The 12,362-nt window shown below is 36.0% G+C and overlaps 1 protein-coding gene across 1 annotated transcript in view; it reads left to right on the top strand.

Annotated features, from left to right (window-relative positions):
* Positions 1 to 7,960: 7,960 nt before the first annotated feature.
* The window catches only part of LOC142336213 (uncharacterized), an 87,894-nt gene continuing 83,492 nt past the window's right edge, over positions 7,961 to 12,362 (top strand). The window contains exon 1 of the mRNA XM_075384878.1: positions 7,961 to 8,065. The gene's annotated coding sequence lies outside the window, so the exon portion shown is untranslated. The remainder of the gene's footprint in view (positions 8,066 to 12,362) is intronic.

The following is a 12,362-nucleotide window of genomic DNA, read 5'->3' as shown; positions in this document are numbered from 1 at the left end:
TCAACGAGAACCTGATAGCCTCCTTGACGAGCAAAGATGCAGTGCTCAAACAATGCTGCATCATTAGATCAGATGAAGAAAAATTGAAACAACTCTACCCATGCCTCCACAGCTATTGATGTAATCTTCACGTTAGCAGACGCTCTGTGTTTATGGTTAAGAAAGTGGCCATCTCTAACGCACTAAACATAGCACTTATCGAAGATCGCCATGCCGGTCATACGGGCAACTCGGGAATGGTTTGTATGGCCCAACACTGTTCGTGGCCATATATGAACCGAGACTTACTTGTCCATTCCATAAAGTGCAAATTTTGCACTGCGATTGGTAAAAACCTTAAAGAAGTTATACACGCTAAGCAATTTTAACCTCCTAAATCACGCATTGTTCCTAACAAAGAAATACAAATAGATTTAGCAGGCCCTACTAATAATGAAAAAGAACGTGAAATTTAAATTTTAAAATTGACATTGACAGATTCTCTAATTATTCATCCGCTGCAATTTTTGAATATGCAAACGCCTTGAACATAATAAAATATTTAGATAATTATATACAATTTCGAGTAGTCCCTCGTTCTTTAAGAATTGACCAAGCTCGTTGTCTCATTGGTAACCATGTAAAAACACTTTTGTATAGAATATAATATAAACTTAATTCCAGTCCCAATAAATGATCACAGGGCAGTTGTTTTTTAGAAAGACCTATTAGTACTATACAACAACCTCGCGCATATATAAAAGAAGTGCATAAAGAAACAAATTCGTTCACCTTTAAAGCATTACTTAAAACAACACTATAACTGCTTCGCATATGCAAAAACAAAACAACTGGGACTTCGGCATTCGAATCCCACTTTGGTTATCGTGCTTAGCAATATTAGTACAATACCTAAATATTCCGCTATGATTTTACGCCTAAATATTTAAGCTATGATAAAATCTTAAATCGGTAAATAGACAATAAAACCGTAACGCCAAATGAAATTCTCCCCGAGGAAAACTGGGGAACACGTTGCAGTGATGAAGAGGTGGGATGCAGTGATAAATATGTGCAAGGCGACACAAGAGGCACAGACGAGAGAACGTAATGCCAGTGAAAACGAACCCCGTTTTCTCCGATCCTTGAAACTGCATCGTCCAATTCCGCTCAAAGAGTCCGCAGTTCAAATCATATTGCCCAAAATGTCTAAAAAGAATTTAGATTAGCTCTACGAGGTGTTGGCCCCTGGATCTGTTGTTTAAAAAAAGACCAATACACTTCCGTTATCCGCGATCCCGGAGAGCTAGATGATGTGACATTTCGCAATAGCAATATTGCGAAATTTGGCACTAGGGACGAACAAAAGACGATATTGCACGGGTACAAAAACAGACAGGGACATCGCATAGATTTTGAGCAATACGAATCAATTTACCTGTATACAGAAGGCGATAGCAAAATGAAACACCGCAAACGGGAAAATGCAAGCGGACTTTCATCAAAAAGATCCAACATTAATTGCGCAATGCGAGTACGTATGCCGAAAGTTCCGGCATATCTCGCTCCCCAATTACCTAACCCACAAATTACGGCGGATATCACTCCGCAAAACACATCTTTTCAAGTTTCGTCCAATCTCGCCACACAAGATACAGCCTCCTATTCACTAATCACAGCTCAACCCAACGACACAGCTCAAGAATTGCAGCATCCATCAACTTCAGCGCCGATAGAGGCTCTTCAACAAATTTTACCAAAGACAGAGCACAAAAGACCAAGAAGGAGCACAAAATATTGTGGGTGCGACAAGGATGTTTCGTCTGGCGAATCTACGAATTCATGCCCCACAAACTGGACGCAACCCAGAGGAAAGAGACAAGCGGGTGATGTTGAATCTGTACAGCCTTGTGTTGTACAATCGATTATAGACACTGCAGCACAGGTTGAACCAATTGACAACCCATATACCTGGCCAGCCATAGCAAAAGTGTCACCAACAGACCCTCGCATCCGACCTGTGGATCACAGCCCCGATGAAAATTTATTTATTGATGAGGAAGATTTGCAAAAAAACTTCGCTTCTTTTATTATTTATCACTAGCTATCATAACCAGTACATATATCGTTGATAATTATATAACCAGTGAATAACTTTTAAAATGTTATCAATTTTTTTTTAAAAAATTTCAAATTTCCCGATAGTGCATTTTTTAAATTTGTTAAAAAGGGGGGACATGTTGTACATAGTAAACTCTACTAAATTTGAATTTAGTGCAGTAAAATTCCTGTGCGAGGTACTTATTTTAAAGTTGTACTTATTTTTGAAGGACTTTTATAAGAGGTCAATTTAAGTTCATTTTAGAACCCTAAGTCATTCATGTTCACGTGTCAGTCTGTTGCGCTCTTTCCCGCATCGGGAAATTATTTGTTCATATATGTTGTTCATATGTGTTCATACGTGTTGTTTGTTAACATGTGTTGCTAATCAAAATTTATTTTTTATTCGTTCTTTCATTTTGCATTTCGCGTTTAGTTGCTCAGTTCAATTAAATAACTTAACTTGTATTTACTATCAAGTAAAGTAGACAACCAAAAAAGATAGATAATTCGCTACACGAGTTCAGAACTGTGTTAACTGCACACGCCGTGTTAAGTGCCATGATCAGATAGATTGGCAGCGATGTGGATCTCAAGATAAGTACACAATATGGGTTGTGTACGTCGGTGCAAATTGTCACGATGCGCTCCCTCCAGCAGAAATTGTACAGCTGGACGTTTTGCTGTCAATAATATTGGATATTTTGCGTTGTAATCGAGATTTGAATGCTGAAGTCGACATTTCACTTAAACTGTTTCATCCTCTTCTATGAATGGTCAAAATTTGGCAATGTTCAATGTTTACGAGATTTCGTTTCTGTTTTTTATCGAATTCGAATCGTTCGGGAAGCTTTCGTTTTGAGCAAATCTTATCAAAATTTGTTCTGCTTGGTGGATCTCACCTGTTTGGGATGCGATGCCCCCTCTGCTTCGTAGTGAACCTCATGCAGTAGGTACTAAAGTTTCTAGTAGAGTTGAAGCTGCTGTATCGCCTCCAGTCGATTAGTTGGTCTAGTATAGTTTCTGTTGTTGTGGTACTGGTAGTTTGCTCAACTTCGACTCCGTTTACTTGGCACTACAGCTTTGGCCACTTTTCTTCATCTGTCTAGAGCCATGCTGGCCCGTTTAACCACGCCTACACCTTGAGGCCTTCGATGGACGTTCCTCTGGTGCCAAAATCTGCCGGGTGATGCCTTTAACATGTCTCCATTACACATAAAATAGCTCTCCATTATTTCTGCTGCTCTGTCGGCAACAAACACTTGCTGTTTCTTGTGAGCCGACCAGAGCCACTGTAACGCTGTAGATGAATCTGTCCAGTGCTAGATTTTGTCAATTTTCCGTTCATTTTCTCTCAATGTCTGCCTTCTGAGACGAAATCCTTAGACTGCTGCTCGAACTTCTAACTTCGGAAATGTCTGTGTCTGATAGTTGCTACACGAAATATTCCTATCAGATAGTATTTTTCCTATCAAAGTAGCTTTGTCTTGAAGATATGCCATGTCGCTCATTGTTTTTTCTGACTCGTCTGTGAAAATGAGGAGTCTCAATTTTGTGCATCTACTTTCAAAATAAATTCCTTTTTAATGACATCGTCCTTATTTCTTTCGACTCATAGCACCAATCGCTGAATAGCTTTGAGTGTTCGGCTGACAATTTTTGTCTCATGCTTGTCCTATTTCTGTTCAAATGCTTTAAGGTAGAAACCGCATCCTTATGTTGAAGGATGATAATATTCGAAGTGGGTGGAACACTTCCGGGAGAAAAGGACCCTCTCTGAGTTATTTTTGCACGAACTTCTTGCTCAGTTGCGCGACAGACAATGAGACTATCTGTGGCCGCATTCTAGTTTAGTCCAAGGATTGAGGATGATTGTGGTTCGGCCTCGAAGGTTTTTCACAACCTTTGTTGATTTGTCTGCTTTTGGGATCTGTGACTTATTTGTCACTCGTTATCCATTACGTTAAATTCAATCCGCATTTGCTGCGGATTTTTTGAACTTTGGTCGACTTTTTTTTGCTTCTTGAGGTTTTCTGATTGACTTGAGGAGATCGTCCATGTAGAAAATTTGCTGGACAGTTTTGACTTGATGTTCGTCGTCTTTCGCGCTATCTTTCGCCACTTGATGCAAAGCGTAATTTGCAGAAGTCGGCAAAATCTCCGCGCTAAAAACGTAAAGTGTATACTCAATAACATTCCATCTTGTGCTCTGGTTCTTTTTGCTCAAAAAATTGTATCGGCTGTCATTGCATGGGACATCAATTTGAAGAAACATCAATTCTAGGTTGGCTCAAAGCGAAGTTTTGTATGAGAAGAAGCGAAAAAAATTTTGTCAATGGTTTCCTGATGATGCTTTTATAACTTATCAGCTCTATGTGGGAGCCCTTCTAGGGACTTCAGCTGCCCCATAGCTGACTGGAAGTTATTTGGAAACTTCATCTCATCTTCTCGCCATAAAAGTCCAACTTCAAATCTTTCACCGGTGAATCGAGTAGTTCGCTCCAATGTCTTGACTGCTCTCTGTTCTTCTTTCGAATGAGCAGTGAAATCGCATTTTGAGGTGTAAGACTCGATGTCCCACCACTTACTCATTTGGGTCGCTAACTTCTCTTTTTCTATTGAGGTTGCCGTTGTAGCAAGAGCTGTTGCTTGCTTTGCTGGTAGGGGACCACTTAAGGCCCATCCGATTTTCGATTTCACTGCCCACGTTGCAGGTTTATTGTCTGACTTTCTGAATTTACTGTCTGAATTTCTGATTTCCAAGTAATCATTCAGGGATCATACATAAAATTTCAAAGCCTAAAAATTGTTTAAATTTCATTTTCTATCGAGGTTGAAAAAATTTCTTGGAAATCATACAAGGTCATATATGACACATAAAACATTGACTGGTGCCACAACTTTCCGTATAATGTAATCTGATGACATATCAAATGAGTATAATGCATTTGCAATCCACAATTGATTCTTTGTATGCACTAAAAGAATAACTTTGCAATTTGAACATATTTACAAAACGATTTTGATGTTGTATGCTAAAAATTTTTTTCTATGGTTCTTATAAATGAGCAGTATCAGATCTTTGGTTATGTGTTTGGATTTTTTCTTTTATTTAGTGCCCAACTTTGCAAATGATATTGTAGGCTAGGGTCTTTTGAAGGATCATATCACAAAATGATGCCTAACCGAATAAAATTTTAAAAATATAAATGGAAAATGTTTTATGAAAAAAGGGTGTACGATTCTTGGTAATCATACTAGGATCATATATGATTTCCTGGTAATCAAACAAGGATCATGTATGATTTCTTAGTAGTCATACAAGGATCGTACTACGAAATACGTTATGATTTTTATGACATCGTATATGATCCTTGTATGACTACTAAGAATTGGCGACCCAGGTCTGTCATCTAAATTTGTAAAGTCATACATATCCCATCCACTTTCATTTTCCCTGCTCATTAAGTGAATTCAAATTTCACTAAAACTTCAGTTGCTTGTTCCCTCTCATTAATTTACCAGAACTTTATTTGCTTTAATTGGGGGCTATCAGAAAAAAAACCAAGTTCATAAGGCTCCTTAGCTCTAACTTCACTACAATCTGTTCTCTTTATGCTTTAATCTGAAAATTTTAAATGCTCTTTTATTTTCGGAGCAACCTAATATTGACCAAGAACTAAATTAAGATTGAGTTCACCGTATTGATGTCTGGTTTCTGGTCTGATGGATGGAAAATCAAACGATGCTCCGATTCATGTTAAAATTGAAAGTATTGATCATAAATTCAAAGTAAAACTGAATCTTCAGCTTCAACAGCTAAGTGCATATTTTTATGATTTCTTAAATCACATGTAAGTAATGAATTTTGTATAAAATGAACTTTGATTTTTAATATGACCACATGATTAAAAAGCAGGCGAGATTAACGTAACTCGTTGGTTATTGTGAACAAGAGATAACTCAAGGCCTTTTTGTGAATAATCATTCAATTTATGTGAACAAATTTGTCATCTGAACCAAAATTGGTAATAAATTTGCAGTCAATTATATGTAATCTTTATATTATTAAACATAAATTTTACTCAGACTAACCGACTCTGTAAAAGACTGAATATATACTTCAATTGTAACGGTGTATAGGATACATATCACCGGAGTCAAGGTTTAGGATGTACACATAGCGTAACTATCTACTCTTTTAGACTGACTGAAGTTAGCCCTGCAAGCACGCAATATAAAAAAAGAATAGGGTCTTCTCAGTCTCTGATTGGTTGGAGGTGTACATTCAGTATTTCATCTGCTAGAGCTTAAAAATGCAGCCCAAAATAAACCATCTGTTCCTTTAAATGATTTTATTTTGATGCTTTTGCGGGCCTGCTAGTCTACGATTTTAAACCATTTTTACCGCCGTTTGCATGAATGTAGTCTGGAGGGATACGTGCAAGAGAGCCGATGTTATAAAGAGCCGACGTTAGAAAGCGCCGAAACCTGACTTTATTTAAAAAGAGCCGAAAGCAAAAAGTTGCCTTTAATTACCGTAAATTGTTAGTTGATTACCAACAAAAGTACTTAAGGGGGTTAATTGGTCTGATGTTCGGTTGTGATAGTTTCATATCAAGTCCCATGAGCCGCTAAGGCATGGCCATGGCCCGCTATAATTTGAAGATAATTATTTATTACTTCGCTTTCAGTTTCTTTACTAGAAAATATTAAAATTTCATTTCTCAAATACTCCGTTATGATTGGCTGAGAATTTGGTAGTCTCATTTCAGAAGGCAATTTAATTGGCTCCAAAATTTATCGACTAATAATTTAAATATATTTTCGGCTCTCTTTCAATCGGCTCTTTTCACTTCGGCTCTCTTACAAGTCACCGTCTGGAGTAGTGTCCGAAAAACTAGCTGACGTGAAAATCAGCCGATAAAGTCAAAACTTATCGTTAAGTAGCTGAAATAATTGATTGAGTTAATTGCTGTATGCAAAGACAAATGGGACGCGCAATTATCTAACTCACACATGAAATTAACGCATTTGGTCATAACTCGCGGGCCGCGGTCATGCCTCAGCGGCCTATGGGACTTGACAGGAATATATCACAACCGAACAAAACATCACAGCCGTTACGGCCGAATATGTTATTTTCGCAATAACAATGTGCGTTCTCAAATCTGATTGGTCTTTTTTCGGTTAATATTCCATTCGGCTAATTTTCCTTTCGGCCCAATTTCCTGGCACCGTCTGGAGTACTTTAGTTAAATCTTTGTTAAAACTACATTGAGAGTTTTGGCAAACGATAGCTAATTAAGAATAGAAGTAGTAAGAAGCAGAAGTTATTAGATCGGTCCATGATAATCAATGACCATTATGAACTCAAGTAAGTGAAAACGTATAGAAAACCATTCTGTAGTGAGTTATATATATATATATATATATATATATATATATATATATATTTATATATATATATATATATATATATATATATATATATTTATATATATATATATATATATTATATATATATATATATATATATATATATATATATATATATATATATATATATGTATATATATATATATATATTATATATATATATATATATATATATATATATATATATATATACATATATATACATATATATATATATATATATATATATATATATATATATATATATATATATATTGTATTCATAAGCTTTTCATAAGCATTTATAAACAGTCCTTTAATTTTTTTTATTATAAAGAGCGAGAAAACAGCAGAGCTTGTACACAAAGCTGGCTATAGAATTTACGTTTTTAAGCACAATTACACATAGTTCAAATTACCATAAATGTGATTTTCTGTTTTTTTGAACATGTTTAGAACGATTGATCTCAGATGAGCGTCTTTGTTCATTCTTCAAACTTCTATGCTTCAAATTTCTTCACACTTCAACTGTTGAAAAGATTCTTAACAACATTTCGCCGTCCATACAGTTAGTACAAGTTTCACTCGCACGGGGAACTAAGGCAAACCCAAAATGGGCTCTTTTTGCATCCCTAAGAGATATAGAGTTAGGGTTACTTATTTCTGCGCGCGAAGTAGACTTACCTATAGTTCTCTCTGACTAACCCATAATAATTACTTATGTGATGTGTAGCAAGGCCGTGCGTTTTGGTGTGTGTGTGTGTGTGTAGGGGTTGGGTGGGGTGGAGCGGTGCACGTGTATATGCTAGAGTTTTTGGGGGTTGTGTTTATGTGTTGCGTGTGTGCGTGCGTGTGTGTGTGTTGCGTGTGTGTGTGTTGCGCCCGTGTGTGTGTGTGTTTGTGTGTGTGCGTGTGTGTAGGTGTGCGTGTGCGTGGGCGTGAGTGAGTGTGTGTGTGTGTGTGTGTGTGTGTGTGTGAAAAACACTGAATTACCTGAGTTTTTACAGACTAGTGTAAACTTCAAGGCAGTGTATTTTACAGGCATAATGTTACATGATTAATTATTACAATATTACAAAAACTATACATTTCAAAGGAGATAAATTAAGTTTTCAATCATTAGGTATAGAGAGAAGTCACACTTACATTATTTACTAATGCGAACAAATCCAAACATTATTTTATAATTAATGTTTTTGAGAAGTCACGAAAATTTGATGTCACGCCATGAAACTTTACAAAAAAATTATAATTTTTATAGTTAGCAAAAAACTGTTTAAAGAAAAAATCTCTTAGATTTCTTTTGAGTGTAGGGTAATTACATGGGGAGAACAAAAGATTTTTAGGCAACTTGTTCAAAAATTAAATTTGTCTTCGGATTACGCTTTTATCGTAGTGTTTGCTCCTACTAACTGTTCGATGAAAAAACTTTCCAGTTCTTTGACGTTTATAGCAGTCAAAAGTAGGTAGCAAGGGTCCATTTAGACTATTGAATGCTGGTTTTTCTATTAGTAATTAAGGTAAAAAGGTAGCAGGTTATTCTGTAAACAAGCAGGAGGTGAACAGGTAATATTTTCTGCTGCAGCTTAATATCTGTAGATGACTCCAATTTTGAACAATCATAACACGCTTTTACTGTCCAGCTTAATTGATTTTCTAAAGTAATGATTAAATTGTTATCATCTGTGCTCAAAAGTACTGCTGCATATTGTAAATGGCTAATAACTAAAGAACTTATCTTAACAGGAAGTAGGTTGTTTGGTAGACAGTCTCTCAAGTTAAAAGCATTCAATACTTTGGGCTTTTTCGAGACCAGATTCTTAACTTCATAAGACAAAAGAATATTTTTAGGTGCTTCAGGTTCATTGAGATACTTTTATCCCGAAATTGCCGGAAGTTGTTATCTTTTGCTTTGTCTAGTGCCAGTTTTGATACATCTCTCTCTCTCTCTCTCTCTCTCTCTCTCTCTTTTGTAAAACAGATTGTTGCAAAAAAAATAAAAACTTATGACCCATTATTGGTAAAAGTCTATTTCAATTTAACGGTAAATTCTAATTTATTTTCATTCTAAAAAATCAGAAATTGATTGTTGTTTTTCTTGACTTAAAAAGCTATGTTCGAGATTTTTTTCTTGGCTGAACGCATTTCCATATGTTCGTTGAAAGAGCACCATCAATTAGTGACACATAGAAAAAACGATTTCAGAAGTTAGTGTTGCTCGGCAGCAATTTTCTTCTCACAGAAAAATAAAAACAAATTTTGAAATTTCTGAACCATGAAGCGTTGTTTGCGAATTCCTACTTTTTAAGACTTTTCTGAACCGTTTGTTTAACTATAATTTGTCTTCTATTCGCTGAAATTTCCTTATTTAACCAGCATAAAAATGTGGGGTTGTGCGTCTGTCGTTTGCCATTTCTTGGGACTCTTGTGCGTTTTTTTAAAAATCTGTTTTGGAAGGTTTTTATGTTTAATTTTATTTTATCAGAAGGTCTCCGAAACATGTCATTGAAAATGTTCGATAGGGAAGTCAAGCTTTTTCTGTTTCAAGATCCTTTTCGGTTTTCAGAAACAAAAGCTGAGAAGTCAAACCACTTGATGTTAAATTAGCGGCTTTGTTGAGGATTGTGGTGTCATCTGAAACATACTTCATTTATCTGCTTCGAATTCTCACTTACCATGTTTTTTTTACGAACAAATTTCGAAGTCTTGCAATCTGCGTGGTCGCCAGTATCAAAAATCTTGGTTTATATTGATCTAAAATTTAAGTAATTGCTGATTAATTCTTATTGCCAATCTTAATGTTTTCTCCGATCTCTGATGTTTCTTCCTCTCTCCCTCAGCCTTTTATCTCTCGATTTTTTAATTTCCTCGCGTTAATGAACCGGGCTCAAGTACCCTACTGTTGGATGACATTGCTTACGAGAATATTTCCCTCTCATTTGGTGAGTTCAATAAAAGTTCGGGCTTGTTTCTAATTCATCAAGAGATTGATTCAGCTCAACACAAGCATCTAGGAAAAGTCATCTTCACATTGCGTCCCACACAATCGGGTCGCTGATTATCAGACAAGTTCAACTAATTGTTGCGTTCAACTACGGGGCTCGCGACAACAGCACATTAGCTGATCCTCGTATGATGACAACAGAAAGTGATTGAACTGCTCTGTTGAAGGCAATGGATTGTCCCACTAACTGATAATTTCTGCTATCAGCTGACAACGACATGCGCAGTAAGGCCTTCTTCCGAGTCCTCGACAGACCATCAAAAACTTCAATTGCCAGAGGGACGAACAAAATTCATTGTTGAGCACAGCTATTTCATACTGAGCATATTTTCGATCTTCAGCAGCTTCAATTGCATAGCCAGACTTCTCTGCCGCATGAGAAATGATGTTGGGTTGCATTGTAACAAATATTTTACGTAGATTATTAAAGCAGTATCTGATTTTTCCGCTGTTTAATATAGGATTAAGTTTGAGTTTCGAAAGGTTCGATAACATGTATAATGCATTCGTACAATCAGCTAATTCAACTAAGTCGAAACCTGTTGATTAATGTCTTTGTACCAGAACATTGACCAAAATGAAAACAACATAAAGATTTATTTTACCCCTGCCAGAATCGTTGGAAAAGAAATTCGTTTCCCTGTAATTATTTATCCCTCAGTTTATGTAAAAACGTTGGAAATTGTTTTTCCGATAGCGTTATTCAAACTTTAAAGTAATCGACTCCCAGCTTTGAAACATATTTGCTTATCATATTTACTCGCATTGCCAAAGGATGTTTTAATTGTTTGCTTGTAATTATTTTTGGACTGCGACTACAGTTTGTTTTCGAGCAACCTGCATGGGCCGTTCACACGCTCATTTAATTGGTACTCAAAATGTTGCAATCATAGGTTAGCAAACGTTGTTAGAAAACGTCGATTCACAAATTAAACATTCAAAACGTAATCAAATTTTTGAAAACATTCGGCCGTAAACTTTCAAAAAAGGATTGAGTTGACTTTTGATCACATTGACGAAAGATTATTATTATGTGCTTCCGGTTCATTGAGAAAGTTTTATCCCGAAATTGCTGGAAGTTGTTATCTTTTGCTTTGTCTGGTGTCAGTTTTGATACATTTCTCCCTCACCCTCTCTCTCTCTCTCTATCTCTTTTGTAAAACAGAATGTTGCAAAAAAGTAAAAACTTATGACCCATTATTGGTAAAAGTCTATTCAATTTAACGGTAAATTCTAAATTCTAAATTATTTTTATTCTGAAAAATCAGAAACTGATTGTTGTTTTTCCGAGCTTAAAAAGCTATGTTCGAGATTTTTTTCTTGGTTGAACGTATTCCCACATGTTCGTTGAAAGAGCACCATCAATTATTGACACGTAGGAAAAACGATTTCAGAATTTAGTTTTGCTCGGCAGCGATTTTTTTCTCATAGAAAAATAAAAACAGATTCTGAAATTTCTGAACCATGAAGCGTTCTTTGCGAATTCCTAATTTTTAAGACTTGTTTGAACCGTTTGTTTAACTATAACCTTATCTTCTTTTCGCTGGAATTTCCTTATTTAAGCAGCATAAATATGTGGGGTTGTGCGTCTGTCGTTTGCCATTTTTTGGGACTCTTGTGCTTTTTTTAAAAAATCTGTTTTGGAAGGTTTGTATGTTTAATTTTATTTTATCAGAAGGTCTCCGAAACATGTCATTGAAAATGTTCGATAGGGAAGTCAAGCTTTTTCTGTTTCAAGATCCCTTTCAGTTTTCAGAAACAAAAGCTGAGAAGTCAAACCACTTGATGTTAAATTAGCGGCTTTGTTGAGGATTGTGGTGTCATCTGCAACATACTTCATTTAACTGCTTCGAATTCTCAC

This window comes from Convolutriloba macropyga, chromosome 3 (genome assembly GCF_964194025.1).
Source record: "Convolutriloba macropyga chromosome 3, txConMacr16.3, whole genome shotgun sequence".
NCBI lineage: Eukaryota > Metazoa > Xenacoelomorpha > Acoela > Convolutidae > Convolutriloba > Convolutriloba macropyga.
The sequence above is the reverse complement of the archived record's forward strand: the minus strand, read 5'-3'. Positions and strand labels throughout refer to the sequence as shown.